Source organism: Falco cherrug, chromosome 15, assembly GCF_023634085.1.
Source record: "Falco cherrug isolate bFalChe1 chromosome 15, bFalChe1.pri, whole genome shotgun sequence".
Lineage (NCBI taxonomy): Eukaryota > Metazoa > Chordata > Aves > Falconiformes > Falconidae > Falco > Falco cherrug.
Genome location: NC_073711.1, coordinates 9,007,105 through 9,024,639, shown reverse-complemented (window position 1 = coordinate 9,024,639; position 17,535 = coordinate 9,007,105). Strand labels below are relative to the sequence as shown.

Below are 17,535 nucleotides of genomic sequence, written 5' to 3'. Positions count from 1 at the left end.
TTATGAATTTATTTAGAAGGTTTCTGTGTTTTCAAAAAAGACAGAAGAAAAACAGTGGAAGTTACCCACAAACCCTATTGACTTCGGTGCACTTGGGACCAAGGACACACATTTTCCTTCCTGTGTATCCTAAAAGACCATTCAGGGAGGTGTTTGGAGATCTGTGCCCTGGGGGTTGTGCTCTGGGCTCCTGTCCTTTTTAGTGTCTGCCTTGTGCTAACAGCTGTCCCTTGATACAATCTCAGGCTGCTCATTTTTTTCTAAAGAACCACCAGCACAGCTTGTGCTGAAGAAGCCACCGCTTGACATTTATAATCTGATTGACTGTCAAACTACACCTGGTGTAGTTCCTCGGGGGTTAAGTACATGCAACTGTTGCGGTGAGTGAGTTTGCATGGTATCAGATAAATACACAGACACAGACGTATTGTTTTTTCAGCCTTTGCTAATCAGGTTGGCGAGACTGCCAACCCCGCAGTCTTCTAAATGTAAAGGCCCCCGTCTGCTTTCTACTGCATCCTTCCGTGGTCTTCAGTGGTCTTGATATTGATGTCTTGTACAAAGCTGCAGAGCTGGGGAAGGACTGCGCTGGTCACTGTGCCCTGAAGAGGAAGATTTTACTTTCCTTACAAAGTAAAATCAGGCAACAGGTTCCCTCAGCACCCCGTTGCCCGCGGGTTTGCAGAGGAAGGGCTCCCCACCAGCAAGGCTGCGTGGAGGGTGAGCGGGGCATGGAACTGCGGTGCTGGGGCCTTCAGGTCACAGCCAGCCTAATGCCACTCTCCGTCCCAGTTACCCAGTTTCCAAAGGAGATTAGGATGTAGTTGGGAGCCCTCTGGCTGCAGACCAGTCCTGGCAGAGCAAGGGAGAGGAATGGCAGTAGCTGGGAGGCAGCCAGGATGGTGCCTACAGGTGGAGGCAGCTCCTGTCCCAGGTCCCAGCACAGCCTGCTGCACCCTCCCAGCTCGTGTCCTTTGTCACCCTGTGCAGCTCGGGGGTCTGGTCAGGCCCTGGGCTATAGTAGGAAGACCAGGTGACAAGGACAGCTTTCTCTCTACCATGGTTGGCCAGGAGCACGTTGCTTCTTGTCTTGCAGTCAGACATTGTGGCTCTAACTCACGACGTTGAAAACTCCATCAGGTGACAATGTTAGTGTTGCTGCAGCTCTGGGAAAAAGCCAGAAAGGACAAGTAGAAGCTTTTCAGTGCAAGGAATAGCTGACCCGCAGAATTCCGAACAGCCACGTGTGGGATCAAGTAACTAAGAATGGGCAAATACCAGGGAGAAGCTTTAAAGTGTTACTGCCTTGTATGAATGAAGCTCAGCATCAGCAGAAGTATTAATAGGAAACATCCATGTTTATGAAGGTGGCTATAATGTGCTAATTAGTAACAACTGTGATTTATTAGGAAGGATGCACTTGCAGATGATGGACAGTCATTTTGCACTGACTTGCCTGTTCTTCTGTGCTTCGTCCACGGGTGACGCTACAGCTGTTGCCATTGTCCGGTGGTGCTCCTTCTGCCCATTTATCCTCTGACTGCTGAATTCAGGGGGATCTGGGCCTTTAGCATAATTATTATTAAGTTTCTGTTTTATATCTCTGTTCATAAAGCCCCTCAGTAGCTGATTATACTAACCAGAGGTGATTATTGCCTGTGCCCACTTAACCCATATTTAAATGCAGCAGCCTGAATTTGTCTTCAGCACAGTCTCCAGAAGATAGGAATCCAGCATCAAAGAAAATTAATTCATAGGTACATTATCATGTGGGATCAAGCTAAAATGCGGTCAAAGAGCCTTAGACTCAGTGTATGCTCTCATGGAAGGATACAGGCAGAAGAAGGTACCCATATTCTTGTTTGTGCAAGTCTTTTTTTCCCTACTTCTTTGAGTCAGGCAGAATAACAGATCACAAGAATACTTACCAAAGAATATTTTACTGCAGTTAAGAGAGAACACTTTTTCCTTTATAAAAATAATAATTATTGTGGAACGTATGATCAGCCACATTAAAAGTATTCTTTTACTCCTTTTTCCTGGCCAGATCTCTGACTTGGGCACCTGTCAGCTTTTCAAATCAATGCGTTTATCAGGCCATGCTATTACTCCAGCAAAAGGAAATAACAGGGCCCTAGATGCACACAAAATTTGGATACCAATCTTGCCTCTACAAGAGCAGTCTTAAATAATTTTCTACAAAATAAGGTGCTGGATGATGGAAATGAAAATATTCCAGTTGGTTCTCAAAAGCTTAGGTGGAATTTTGTCATAAATGGTGATTAACTCATTTATATTTCTAATACTTTTAAGCAGTTGCATAAAGATTCAATGTGGTGCTCAAAGATGCTAGGTAGGAAGCAAGTAGCTCCTTCCAGCCCACAGGGATGAAGATTTTATGCTAAGGGGGAAATCCTGTTCACACTGGAGTAAATGTGGGTTTTGCTCTGCCTTTAATGGAGTTTCCGTTCCTTTTTCTGAACTTAAATGAGAATGGGATTTTACCCATCTTCTCACATGGTTGTAGTGCAAACCTGAATTTTATTTCTGAGTCTTTTTAAAGGGGGAAAACAAAGCTGAAACTATATAATCCCAGAGAACAGATGCATCTGCACAGGGAGAAGGACTCTAATAACTGTGGGGCGTTGCTTGAAGCAGAGATGTGAGCTCCAAGCAAACAGTCCCGGCAGCACAGCAGCGATGCCAGCAGTGCTCGGCGGTGCCGGGGAAGCTGTGGGAAGCCTGCCTGCCGTTCTCTTACAGGTGGCAGTTGTATCTGGCCAAAGCGCACTTCCTTCTTCCCAGCGCAAGCGTAGCGAGTGTTTGGGATGAGGGAAGGTCATAATACCTCAGAAAGAAAACGCTCTGCTATTTCCAGGAGTTTTCAGGGAAACTTTGGAATTCACAAACATAAGAATGGATAAGGAGTTGCAGGGACAGAGCTTTGCATAGGCAGACTCTTGGGCAGTAAATTTTTATGTTGCAAGTAAATGTGACTAAAACATTCCAGCAACTTCAACTACATTCTTTAGGTTAAATCCAATAATTATTTATTCATCTCTCAACTTTGATTTTGTTAAATAAGCAATACCATCATTCAGAGGCAAGAATTTAATCCACAGAAAATTCTGTCCTTGGAGAAGATCAAAGTGAGTCCTGTGGTGTTAAGCACACACCTACAGCACTTGATCCCAAAAAAAAATTAAACGTGTGTTTCAATCAGCCTATCCCTTCTTACTGGTTCTCATGCATTAACCTAAGCCTCTGCCTGAGCATTCTCAGCGCCAGGATCAAGGACCTGTGGGGATCTCCACACTGGGAGAGCAGAGGTCTGAAAATGCAGCAAGGGAACAGCTGGGAACACCAGCAGGCTGTGATGGCAAGGCCTGCGCGGTCCTCTGCATCTACCGATGCTGCAGGAAAAGACTGAAAGTCTCGTAGGTGATATAAATGCGCAAGATAAGTACGTACGCTAGAACACAAAAGTTAAATGGCCCTGTTTATCAGGCACAATTAAAATGAACCGAGGATGACTAATAAAGAGGCAGTTTAAAATCTTTACTGACACAGTGTCAAGGCAACAGTGTTGTGCAATAGCACCGACAATGAACGTTGTGTCCCTGCCCTGGGCAGCGCTGGGAACGGGGCTGGCGCCAGCCTTGTCCACACACTCTCATGGCAGCTGCTGGGTGGGCTCCACCGCTTAAACCCTCTGCTCGCTGCCGCGTCCCACAGCCACAGCAAAACCCACGCAGGGCCAGCCTCTTCGGATCAAAGCAAAGGTATTTTTTCTACTTTGTTGGTGCTAGTCTTCCCTTTCCTTTTGGTTTGTGTTATTCCAAGACTCACGGTTAGTGCTGGTTGAAAAGCGAGAACATCGTGTTGAATTTCTGGGCACGCTCTGGAGTGAGACGAGGCTGAGGTGCCTGGTCCTGTACTGGGGCTGGTTCTCGACTCAGCGCTGTGCAATGCAAACACTTCCTGGCGCACACACACACACACAGAGATATGTATTTATATTCTTTGCTGTTCTTACTCTCTGGCCAAAACCAGTTCTCTTTTGGTTTTATTGCTGCTGGCATGTCTTTGCAACACAGCGTTGTTAAAAACTAATAATATAAGCAAATCTGAGGTTACGCCAACCATTGCAGAGTACAGCCAAAGCTGCCTAGTGCTGCAGCTCGCTGAGAAATGCGTGAGTTTTGTCGTGTCAGAAGTGCCCATTTCCCCTTCTTTTTTAACTTTTGAAAGGATCTTAGTGGAGTGTGTGTTCTCTAAACGAGGTAATTAAAGTCATCGACATGAAAACTTTAAGCATTGCTATGGTAGGAGTGGCCCCTGCATCTGCCCAGCCTGCTGTCTCTACCTGCCAGCGGCTGCAGGGGAATTAGTTGAAACACTTCAAATAAAACACGGTTTCTGCTTAGAAAATGATGTTATTGCAATTAACATGTAAAGTGGTATTTCTGAGTGTTTTGCTTTATTAGAAGAGAGTGTTGATGCTGTTTGCTGTGCCTGCTGGGCTTGCAGGATGGGGGTGGCCATGGAAGTGTTCCAGGTGCAGACCTGGTTGGGCAGTTCCAGCACAGCTCAGGGCAATGACTGTGGCACTTGGTGCCCCGGGGGAAACCTGCCTCAGCCCCTCTGGGGTCACATCCTGCCTGTGCTGCCCACAGCATCTGTCCATGGGTGCGTAAACTTAAGTGCTTCAGCTGCAGAGTGTGGTCTCTGTGCTCCTGAGCTAACTCCCCAAATGTGCATCTGCGCGCCCATGTATGTGGGCGAGGGCATCCTCTCTGTGACCATCACTCGGGTGACAGGGCTGCATTGCAGCCTGCAGAGACAGACCTTAACTCAAGTGAAAAAGGAGAGAAAGGTGGCATTCAATACTTATTTGTACCTTGCCTGAAAGAGGGCAAGAAGGACTTTCCCCACATGAACAAGGGAAGGGTTGCTATGTGATGAGGCTGAGTGCCTCAAAAATCCACTGAGTGGGAAAATGAGATTTGCCACTTGTGGCAGTCAGCACAGCCACACTATTTGCTCTGCCTCTGATAAGAAAGAAAATGAGAAATACTAACTCCATGCGAAGGTGCCCTTTCTCTTGTCTTCATCAATAACAGCCAATGTTCCTCAGGGTTATTGCTGTAACAATGTCACTTCCCATTTCTTAGTGACATTGGGTTTATATTAAAAACCTCATAGTGAAGCTTTTTGTCCGCTGTCCCCTTTTTGGTTCTCTTTTTGTCCCCCATGCTTCAGGACAGTGGCACATGCGGGGGACCTGGCCATGCAGGCAGGCTGCCTGCCTGCCCCTTTCTCCGGCACAGCAAAGGCTGGGAGAGGAACAGGAATTTTGGCTGAGCAAGAAAAGCCAGGGGTCAGGTATGCCAGCTGTGGGAAGGGGCTACTGGGCAGCCACACACTCCTGGGAGGAGCGGAGCTCCCAGCATCGCACAGGTTGAGGAGCAGTTTTCCAAGAGGAGTTGAAGGGGTGGGGGGAGGGAAACACAAACCCCTGCAAAATACCCACCAAAAAAGCCCTAACTTGTTGGTAAGAGCGAGCGCACTCGGTTTGGGAAGGGGATGACATCATGCAGCTGCTGGCAGGACCCACGCGGTGCCCCAAGCCCCGCGGTCCCCCAGATCCCCCCCAGCTGTGGCACCAGCCAGTGCCCCCCACACCCCCCCGCCCCCAGCCCCACCGGGGGCACCTTGAGCAGAGAAACAGGAGGCTGCAGGCCTGTCTTGATGCCACCACAGCTCTTAGTGTCTTCCAGAGACAAGAGGAGAGTAAATCAAAGCCCCAGCACTGAGCATCAACCGATGGCACGGGGGGGGACAAGTGGTCCCTCACCCGCAGTGGGGCACGGCTGGTGTCGCAGGAAGGAGCAACCCACCGGCCCTGGGGAGGAGGGAAGGTAATGACAGTAGAGAAAGGGATGATGAAAATTAAAAAAAAAAAAAAAAAAAAAAGTCGTATGAGGAAGGAAGCAGCAAATGTTAAATCAGTGACTCATGGTATGGGATGACTCAAAGCGCAGCTCGTGTCGGGCATGGAATTGGTGCCGAGCGCCTGGCGGGGAGAGCAGCAAGGTGGTGGGATGGTGGGAACGGGCAGGGGCAGCCCGGGCGAGGGGGCAGCGGGCGGGCCGGGGCCGGTCCCAGTCCCAGTCCCGCCGGGCGGCCCGGCCCCAGCCCCGCTGCCCCACGCAGGGTGCCCGGCACAGCCCGGGGTGGGGTGGGGACGGCGGGTCCCGGCGGGTCCCGGCGGCCGGGGCGGCCCCGCGGGCCGCTGCCCGTGACCTACTTCCCACCGGCTCCTCCCGGCGGAGGGTACAGCCGCTCCCCGTGCCCCTGCCCGGGCTGCGGGCGCCGCGCCCGCCTTCTGCGCGCCTTCTGCGCGCCTTCTGCGCCCGCGCTCTGCGCGCCGTCCGCGTCCGCGCGGCGTACGCGGGAGGGGGCCGATGCGGGCGGGTCGGCGGCGGCCGCGGCTGCCGGTGGCGGCGGGGAGGGGGGAGGAGCGCGCCTGTGCAGTGCCGGGAGGCCGGGCTCAGCCCGCCGCCGCGTTACACAACCGGCCGCCGCAGCAGGCGAGTTTCACAAGTCCCGCCGCTCGCCCGCCCGCAGCCAGCGCTCGCCGCCGGGCCTGCCCGCGCTCATGCCATGTCCGCGCCGGGCAGCGGGACCCTGCGGCGGGCGGTGACCCCGGTCGGCGGGGGGGACACGGCGCCGGGGCTGGGCATGGCACTGAGAGCGGCTCCGGGACGCGCATCCTGCCGGACGGTACGTACGCCCCTGCGGCGGGCGGCGGGGTGCGGGAGGGGGTCCCCGCTCCCACCGGCGGGGCGGGCAGCGCTGACCCGGGGGGACGATGCAGGGCCGGGTGCGCGGTACCCGCCGCTCCGCCCTGCCCTCGTCCAGCACCGCCGGGACGGTCCCGATTAAGTTTTGGAGAGGAAAATGTACAGCCGCAACGGAAGGCGTCAGACTTTGCCCCCCCCCCCAAAAAAACCAAAAAAACCGAACCAAAACCCCCAAAACAACCAACCGACCCCCAAACCCACCCATGTAGCGGCGGGACGGGCAGGGGACCGCGGCGCAGGCTGCTCGCCGGGGCTGGCGCGGGGAGGGGGGTCCCCAGCTCCCGGGCGGGGATGCCGGAGCGCGGCCGCATCCCCACGGCCGGGCACCGGCAGCCCCCGTTACCCGCCGGCTCGGGAACAGCCCCGGGACTGCACACAGCTGAGAGCCGCGGGGTGCTCGCGGAGGCGGGGGGCGGGGGGGAACTTAATTCTGGGAGGCTGAAATGGGCCTGACGGCAGTTTTCTCGTTCTGCCCTGAAGTTCTGTCTTTCTGGGAATGCGTTTGTCAGAAAACACGGTGGGGACAAACCTCCAAGCAGAGCCTTGCACCTAAAGATAGCATCAAAAATCCAGGTTGAAAAGTTACTCCTCCCACCGGGGTTATCGTATCTTTTGATTTTACGGACTGCTTACATCGTAAGTGGCTAATTGTGAAGGCTTTGCAAGTCCCTCATAGGTTTCAGCTGTGGATTTGTGAATGGTAACTCCCAGCCTTGGTCCTTAATGGCAGAAATTGCAAACAGATTGCTCTGGGTGGCTCGTGCTGGAAGCCCAGGTCAGAGCTGAGCCCTGCGTGATTCATAACTGAGGTGTCATGTGCGCTTTAGGGAGCACTTGCCCTTTGTAAAATGCCACGGTCCCCAAAGGCAGGAGGCTGCTGAGCCATCTGCAGAGCAGGTCCCTCCTAAGTGGATTTAGGAAAAGCCCCTTTTTGGGGAGACAGCTGGCACCCAGGTGCTAGCTAGCACTGATCCCTGAGTGGAGTTGTCCTCTTCAGCAGGGGAGTAGCCCTGGAAATGATGCGCCTGAAATCAAAGCTGTTGAAATGTCCCACGCTTTACCCACCTGCGAGGGTGCAGCACCACCCAGGCGGGCAGGGTTATTTATTAGCCCGAGTTTATTTTGTTGTGTGCAGTGAAAGCAGCGTGCTGATTTAATTAAGGGGACGAGACGTTCTGGTATATAGATGGGAAAAGGGAGTCGCTTCATTTTTAGGCAGGGTGAAGGTGCTCCCCTGTCCTTGTTTTGCTGGATCGCTGCTTGCTAATCCCTAGCTCTGGAAATGGAACTTGCCTTACAGAGGCAGCTAGCTCTTAATGTTTTCGGTAACGCAGGCTTTCCAGTCCTCATAGGTCCTACGAATGTTGCTCGAAGCAGCAGATGATTTCAGGAGCATGCAGTGTGAACCCCTGGTGCTGAACGTACTGCAACGTCTGCTCTGTTGGTTGATAATTTGTGTAATTTTAATAAGCTTCCCGGGCTGCCATGCCTCACCGTAGTTCTCCAGTCAGAAAAATATATTTGGATTTTTGGTTTTCTAGAAACTGTATTGAAAAAAAAAAAAAGATCGTTTTCCTGTAATGTGCTAATCAGAGTAAACCAGCGTGTCAGCGATGCTTTGTGGAGGAACAGAGCACCCTGTGCACTGATGCACCGTAATGAGCACTCGGGGCTCTGTGGCTGACGAAGTTCTGACAAACGCAGCAAGCACTAATGAGGAGAGGAGGCTCAGGAGCTAAGCCAGAAGTGGACGTTTGTGCGGTAGGGAGGCATTCGTATCTCTTGGGCTAAGCGTGTTTACTACTGAATCTTTAGAATTTTTCTGGAAGATGTAACAGGAAAAATGCAAACGGCTTTTGGAGTGGTTGCTTACTGCTCATTTATTCAGTTCCTTCAGAGCTTAGAGATACATGATCTAGAGGAAAATGTAGAATTGGTTTGAAATTTTTTTGATAAACTGCAAACTTCAGTGAAATTTGGCAGTGAATGGTTCCTGGTTTTCAGCCACCCAGAGTGTGTATTAAATTTTTTTACCAGTTTAAGACACACATCAAGTACTCAAAATTAGCTCAGAGTTAAAGGTTAAAATTAGCAAACGAGTAGTTCATAATTAAAGTCTCATGGTGTTGGAAGCAGCAATGCATTTCAGAGATACTGATGTCAAATCCAACTCCTGATCGTTAGTGGTATCAAAAAATTAGTAGGATGGCTTTACAGTTTGGAGCTAGGGCTTATCTGTGCACAGAAGTGTTATTGTTTTGTACTAAATTACACAACCTCCCAAGATTCACATGTAAGGATACAAAGGTTTTAATGCCAACATAGCTCATCCCTTCAGGACTGGGGGAATAAGCTGTGTGCCTATACCAGAACAACTGAACCTAGGCTTGTACTGGAACAGTTATGGATTCTAGTGGAATAATATGGCTTTAACCAAAATAGTAAGATCTATAAAAAACCAAAATAGTATGGACCAATCTTTGCTGGTATTATTAAAATGATACGCTCTGTTATCACTTCAGTTCCAAATCTCTGTTAAGGAGGTCAGGCAGGTACAAAAGCTGTATTTATTTGTTTTGCCCTGGATGATGCCCTTCTGTCAGGCCAAACTTTGCTCACCTAAGGCCACGCTCTGCTCGACGTGCTGCACATTGTCCCGCTCCAGCGGTGACCCTGTGCCCGCAGGCACAGCCGCAGCCAGCGGGCTCGTGGGCCTCTGCTCTGCCATGCCTCCCTGTTCCGCTGCCCACACTGAGACTGTTTCTCTTTTTTCCTTCTTTCTCTGCTCCTTTTGGTGCATACAGGACTGTGTAGCACAGTGTGACTTCTCGCCCTGTGGCCTGTGTGCTGAACGACCAGTGCCCCTGTGCAGAAGCCCTGCAAAAGCCCCTTTCTTCTTGCTCCAGTCCCACCGGAGCCCAGGTTTAGGTGAGGTTGGGGGGTGGCGCGGCATCGGCAGGCGCTCTGCACGCAGCTGGGCTTGCTGGCTGCACATCTGCTCGGCCGCAGAAGCACCACGTTCAGTCAAACCACAGAGGTGTGTGCAATGAATGAGAGACTTTGACCTACTTCATATTCCATTATTGGCTTTGGCCTTGTCTACATGGGGAGATTACACCAATTTAGTTTAAGTCTGTTTTTAAAGTGATTTGATTAACCTGATGTGACCTTATGTAAGGACGTTCTTATTTTGGTTCGAATGAGCTTATTTGGGTTCAACCAAAACCTGCACTTAGTCAATTTACACAGAACTGAAATTAGCCATGCCTACACTGAAAGGAGAACTCATGTCCCTAAATAATGACACAACTTTCTCATGAAAGCAGAACCTTCTTTAGAATCTGGAACAGAGTGTAATTACTAACAAATCTGCAGAAGACTGAAAGCTATTCATAGTGAAGTTGGTTTTTTTGTAAAAAAAAAAAAAAAAAAAACAACAAACCAACCCACAGCAAAAAACAAAGACAAGCAAAACTTAAATAGTGAGACAAATGAAGAAGTACCAGTAATCCAAGTCCTGGAATACTGAACGCGGTTGCGCAGGGCTTGCACGGCTCACAACAAGGCTCTCCCATGGCACTGCAGCTACAGAAGAGGAGAAGCATTTGTGTCCTGTACGCAGAGTCCTTAGACAGTGAAAAAATAAAAAAAGGTGATGCAGGGAGCTATAGGCCTGCTGGTTTGAATGCATAGCGCACAGTGTCTCATGGCCTATCTTGTAGGAAAGAATAATTAGACATGGAAATAATGAGGAAGCAGGCTAAATTACAACAAGATTTTATCAAAGATGGATTGTGCTAGACTAATCTAACATCTTTTTTTGTGTAACAGGTTATTTAGGTGGGGTAAGGCAGGAATGTAGTTTATCTGAAGCCAAGCATTTGATACCGTGCCCCACAGGACATTGCTGCTTCATAGGAAGATGGTGGTTCAATATGAGAATTGAAAGGTGGAAAAGAAGCTGGCTGAGGAAAAGGTGCGACAGTTGCATGCAAATAAAGTTGTCTGAATGGAGAGAGGCATTCAAAGAAAGTCATCAGGATGGAGAGAGATTAGTGCTGTTGCTCCCATGGGACCTGGCTTGCGCCTGTTGAAGGGAGCCGCTTTGACCTGTGGGCTCGGTCTGGGGGTGTGCCCAGGAGCTGTGCGGGATGACACCACCTCGGGAGGTATTGCCAATATGCAGGAGGATCAGATTATCATATGAAAGGAATTTAGATGACTTTGTTGATCGGAGTGATAGAAATAAAATGACATTTAATAATGCTGATTGCAAAGTCATGCAAAGTTTTAAGCGTGGAGACCAGTAACAAGAATTTCCAGTGTGAAACAGGAGCTCGTCAGCTGTCCATGACAGAAGGGAGAGATGAGGATGCACTGGCTGGTCAGGAGATACAAGTGAGCAAGCAGTGAGCTATGATGTCCTTAGATATCAGAGGAAGAGAATATGAGGGATTCAGGGAAGTGTGATTTTATCATTGTACAAATCGCCACGCAGAGTATCGGTACAAGAGCTTTCCGTTGCTCGTGGAGTAGCCCATTGGGATTTTGCATACCTCTAGACAGCCCAGTGAAGACAATGCTAAATTACAAAGCAGGCAGGCTAGAGATGTGGTTACACAAATGGACCGTCTGTTGTACCAAGCGAGGTTAAAAAGTGTAATTTGTTTCGCTCTGGCCAGTTGAACAAATGAAGGGACAGGTTACAGTAGGTCTTTTTATACATAGTTGGGACTAAATAGGAAGAAGGCAGAACAACCAAGTCAAAAGATAGCATCTGCACAAGATCAAATTGGCTAAGTTGGTCATGAATAAATTTGGCTGGGAAATTAGAAGAAAGCTTCTAGCTACCTAAGGACTGAAGTTGTGTAATAGTCTTTCAATTAGGGTAGTTTTGAGATAGATCTTGATAATCTTATGAAAGAGATTATACAATTAAATTAGGGAGTTCCTGGAGATAGGAAATTAAGTTTGCAGAGTTAGTCCTTTGGTCTTCAGTATAGTCTTATTTTTAATGTAAAGTTGAAAGGAGAATGGACTTGGTTTTGTTTGCACTATTAACTGCATGCATCAAGGCTTCTGCTGTTTTCTTGGCAGCCAAGGCAAGAATGAGTTTTCCCTGTTGCTGCAGATTTGTATCTCTTTCCCCCCCATTTTGCCTTCCTCTCAAGCACTAGATGTTGAAAGTGTGCAGAGCAAAGTCTCCTTGTAGCATTAGACGGGCACAATTGCCTGTGTTTTTTTCTGGCATGCTCCCTGGTTTAACCTGTTCATAAGATTTGGGGCCAGAGAGGCATTTTTCCTTCAGGTTGTGTTGCCAGTAACCGTATTGTACTTTATGGTGTATTTTCTGGGATCTGTTGCTAGCATTGTTTAATGTGCCTGTACTGCCTGTCCTTGTATCCACACAAAGCAGTGATCTTCACCTGCCCTTTTCTGTGTCACAACACAGTTTAGTCTTTTCTGCTTCTCATGTGTATCATAAGTTTGTTGTATGGTATGAAGATGTGTTCTGTGGCTCCTGGTGCATCTCGGCAGGTTGAAGGGGTGTTGGGAAACAGCCATTAATAGTGTTGTTTTCTGAGACTGGAGTGTTTCCCTTTCTACCTGATACTCCTAAAACAAGTTGAAAAGCTGCACATAAAGTCAGCTCTGCTCTGTTGCTGATCAGAGTAAAATTCCGTAAAATGTGAGGGATAACCTCTAGAAGAAAGAATTGCTTGCTGATCATTAGTGATGGATTAGTAATTTTAAAAACACATTCAACTTTCCTATACCAAAATTGTATCTTGTGCATCTTATTACAAGGAAGAGAGAAGGAAAAAAAATGCAGAAAGCAAGCAGGCAGGCAAGAAGGAAAACAGCTTGACTTAGCCTGAAGCAGAGATCACCTACCTGCTAAGCTGCCTGTAAAGAGAAATTGAAATATGGAAAAATGACAGTGCAGATGAGGATAATACTGAGATGGCAGAAGAGGAAGTGTGTTAACCGAACTCCACGGAGCTGTTGAAGTGCATTGAATCATCCGACTGTGCCTTGCATTCTTAAGCAAACACAATTGTACAATTGATTAATTTGTCGACACTTCTTTAGTGCATAACACTATGGTAACCAAGAGACTTGCTAAACATTGTCACAGAGAACGCTGAAATATATCTTCTCTTTGGAAGGAGGGAGGGAGATGGAGCAAGACGTTGGAGCCCTAACTTTGGAGGACTGATACACAGACACAAACACACACGAGCGCACCCGTGAGCAGTTGGGAATGGCCTCCTGTTGGTGGTAGAAGATGACACAGGATGGTTTGCTGGCCATGTTCATGTACTGGATGTGATTGAAGAGGTGACGCTGGCTAACAACTGCCTTGAACACCAGTGCCACGTGACCTTTGCGGAGCAGACAGACAACTGTGGCACCCTCCCGCTGGGTCACTAACACCCAGGGGTCCCGAGCAGGCAGGGAGAGCAAAGGGCTTGGTCTTCCCTGCACCACTGCTCCCGTGGCCTGGAGGGCTGTGCCACCCCGCACGTCACCCTCCATCAGCTGCCGGGACCTCGGTCCTGCTGGGCTGCTTCTCCGGGACCTGTTACACGGAACAGAAGTGTGTGGAGTCCTGCACCGAGTGCCCTAGGCTTGGCTGGTGGCGGTGCTGCAGGGGCAGCTGCCAGCCGCCCTGCTCTGCGCCCTGGCCCCCCACGATTAGTGTTCCCTCTCACCTCTGTGTTATCTATAAGTCAGTGTGAGGTGCTTTGTTGGGTGCCAGCTACAGGCAGATGGATTAATTGGCTGATGGATAAACACAAAGATATTTGTCGGTGTGTTTATTCTTGTTTACAAACTGCCCAATCTTAGGCAAGATATTCGAGTATGTAGCAATGGCAGGAATCATATCCATTAAAATGCTAATCACCTCTCTTGCTTCATCTGTTCAGCCCACAAACACATGCGTACGCACTTGCTTCAAAGAAATTACTAAGGTTTGTTTGTTCTCTCCTGGGCTCAGCCTACTTCTAATCTTGTTTTAACTCACAGCGCAGTGTGGTGCACTGCTTCACGACAATGAAGTTTTGACCATAAGCAACATACAAAGTAAGCCATTATTTGTAGAAATAAACGAACAATAGATGAGGTGATAATAGCTCCCGTTGCCATTAATTATTTTGCATAGATATGGCAGCATCATAGGAAGATTTTCAAGCAAATGCAGAGGCTTTGCCTGAAGGGGTTGAGACAAACCCCTGGCCCTGATGAAGGCAAAGGTTGAATTTCCATCAGCTTCTGTGCAGTGAGGACCTCTCTCAGAGTATCTGAAGAGAAAAATAAGTGTCCCTGGGAGTCAGCCCTTGGGTTTAGGCTGTTTAAGGCTCTGCTGTGCAAACTGCAAGTAACTTTATGTACAGAGGAGGATGCTGAGCGTTTGGTCCCCTGTTGGCTTGTCCCAGCAAACGCAGCAATTAGAGAGGCTGTAATAACTGGGGAAGGTCACACCCCTAGCTGAGGAAGTTTGACCATAAACCTGTTTGTCTTGTCTCTGAGTGCAATGTACACTGGCACGGTTTACAGTAAATTAAAAATGTTCACTCTGGTCAAGCTGTTTCCAATGCAATTTTATTAAGTGGTGTATTAAGCGTGTGTGTTAGTGAGTTGTGTGCGGCAAAAAGGCGGAACTTCGGTTGGCTCCGCTACTGATGTATATTTTAAAGATGAGTATCAACAGTTTGCTTTTTCTCTCAAATAGAATAATTGGAATGGTTTCATTTTGGGGCAAGCTTTTAATGGAAGGGGCACAGTGGGAAGTATTAATAACATAAACTCTTTCTGCTAATCTTAACACCTACATTTCCTATTTAATCTTGCTTATTGAAAGAGCCCTGTCATTAGTGGAGACAATGTGTCAACTCAGAAAAAATGAGTTTATTTTCTTGCCGTGAGCTCTGGGGTTGGCCTCCCGTATGGCAGCAGTGATGTGGAGCTGTGTAATTGCAGAGGGAGTATACGTTGGTCCCTGGGTGCCAGTCCTGGGACAGACAATTCTCATTGCTCATTCTGCTGGAGCGTGGACTTCTATGCAGCTAAATCACTTTCTTATCTGGGGCATCTTCACATCTCTCGGGACTTGGCTCTTCAGCTGCAAGACCTCCTGGTATCTATGTCTCACCGGGCCCAGAGCAGAAGTCGGTTATTCGGGCAATTATTGCACAGCTCAGGAACTCTTGCTGAAAATATTGTTGTATGGGAAAATTGTCTTCAACTCTATTTTGCTGCTTTCTGGAAATAATTCAGAGTTTGGAAGGAGAGGTCCCCAAATAACATTGTTAAAATAGGAGAGTGTATATGATTCTGCAGTAGTGCTAGTATACTGTCTGGAAAGGGCAATGATCCATTGCTTCAAATGGGAGAAGAATAAAGGCAATGGACTAAAATTGCCACTAAACTATCTGGGAAGAAATGAGGCTGAAACACAACTTTGTCTTATCCAGGGCATGTGTTTCAAATCTGGAGCTGAATTCCTTATTTTGTTAAAAAGGTGACTAGTAGAGCTGTCAAGATCTGGAGTGTTAGGCTGATTAGTTTGTTGTTAGTAGGCTGTTGTGAATAGAGCAGAATCTCTGTTTCCACTTGAGATATGGAAAAAAGACTAAAACAAGGAAGAACAACTTCTGTGTTTTGATTATTTTTAAATTTTTTTGAGGAAAACATATGAATATTAAGAAGTGATCCAGCTGGAATAGCATCTTTCTTAAAAACTGCCCTTAGAGATAGTGTATTATATTAACATGAATTTGATTGCACGGTAAGTAAAATTTTATAAATATAAACCATCATCTTATTTCAAAAGCTGCAGTGCCAAGGAAACTATTCTGGGATTTTCTAATATAGTCCAGTTTGAATTGTTTGAATAAGAAGAGATATCAGTGAATAAATCAGATAATGAGCTGCTTTACATAGGAGCATATGATACATTTATGATGTATCGAAGTCCTAAGAGAGATGAATTGTCAATTTAATCTTCTTTGGATTGTATTTGAAATCTACTTTTATGAGGTATTCCTGACTGTTCCAGAGATTACTGTTCAGACACTTATATAGACTTCATTTATATTAGATTTGTGGCTCTACAAGATCCTCTGCAGGCAAATGTTCATTTTCTTCAGTTGTTTTTATTTGGTTCCTTGACCTTGTAGTAAAAATTTTAGTGATTATAGGTTTTGCCAAAAGTTTTCTTCTGACCTAGCTGCCCGTGTCAGAACTTGGGAAGCGCAGGTACTTCAGTGGACGCACCTTACCAGGAGGAGCAGCAGTACAGATCATCTCTTCTGTCATCAGCATTTTTGACACAACATTGTTGGCCTGAGAGGGATGAAGATCTCTCCCTTGCTCTATGCAGAAATGAAGGGTATGAAGTTTGGAGCCATTGCTTCTTTTCCTGCTTTTTTCTAAGTTCTTTGATAAGTTTCCTGTGGAAAAGAGGATTGCTGGATGAATTAAATCAGATTAAGTGAAAGTTAGAATTCTCTCTCTGTTTCTAGCGGTGCATTGGCGTTGACTGTGCATAAAGCAACTATTTTTTCTGCAAAAATGTGGAATTTATTTTTGTGTCTTTCCTGACACAATCGTCACGCTTTATTAGGGAATCATCTCAGTCAGCTTTACTAGCAGCTGATTTTCCTTCCAGCCTTGCAACACTTGCAGCAGTTTCAATCAAAGAGCCCTGATGGGGAAATGTTGCTGAAGGTTGACATGCAATGTCGGAGTCTGGCGAAGCAGGAATGCTGCTCTGCATAGAGAAAGCAAACATCTGTGAGATATTAAAAACTTCTGACAGGGACAGGAAGATAATTCTCCAGATAATTCTGCGTCATGCTTTGCTCTACCTTCTGTCTCCTGCCAGGCTTCCTAAGTCCTAGGTCATAAGGTTAGAGAAAATTGTGAGTTGGTTGTGTCATCCTTCACCTGTAGATACAGAACTTCCCAGTTGCAGTCCATCGCCACCAGACCCAGCTAGCCTGTCATCACCCTCCTATTAAGGATGGCTGTTTCTAACGCATTAACATTCATGTCAGGTCTAGATATGGATCAGCACAGGCTTAAATCATTGTCAGGAACAGATGTGAGATACCTAATCAGTTATTTCCTAAGGAAAATGAGTTTGATTGCATGAATAGTTGTAAATATTTCATTCAGCAATTCAGCTACTACAGCAATGGTAAACAAGCTTCTAAGGCTGAAGAGAAGCATTTTGTAGTACTGTACTTGATTTCTTATTCATTTAAACTTTAATGTAGAAAAAAAACAGCTTAGGTACATCAGATTACTTTTTGTGACAGCATTGATCATAACCAGGGGCTCACTTTGAAAAGAGCCATACATGCTTAACCCTAATAAACACGACCAGCTCCATCCTAGTTCACAACATGCAGCATTTTCCGCAGGATGAGCACGAAGCTGCAGGTTTTGCCACTGGGACAGGATCATGGCACAGGAATTAATTTTGGCCTCAGCAGGAAGATGACAACCTGAGCACCAAAACGTCTGTCCTCTGCCTCGGTTTTGCACCTACCCACCCGACGCCAAGCCCGGGTGGTGAGTGTGGTCCTTGGCTGGGAGCTGAGCCAGGACTAGGTGCTCTGTATCCCTGTCGTGCACTTGCCATGAGATAACTGCTGGC

At 47.6% G+C, this 17,535-nt stretch overlaps 1 protein-coding gene across 6 annotated transcripts in view; it reads left to right on the top strand.

The window, feature by feature from the left end:
- PASD1 (PAS domain containing repressor 1) overlaps positions 1–17,535 on the top strand; it is a 113,100-nt gene that overhangs the window by 50,160 nt on the left and 45,405 nt on the right. For 3 of the 6 annotated variants that reach the window (XM_055727137.1, XM_055727135.1, XM_055727139.1), the window contains exon 1: positions 6,018–6,786. The exons of 1 other annotated variant lie outside the window; for it this stretch is intronic. The gene's annotated coding sequence lies outside the window, so the exon portion shown is untranslated. Of the gene's footprint in view, positions 1–6,015; positions 6,787–17,535 lie in introns of those variants that run through there. 2 more of the 6 variants (XM_055727138.1, XM_055727136.1) reach the window with 2 other exon arrangements.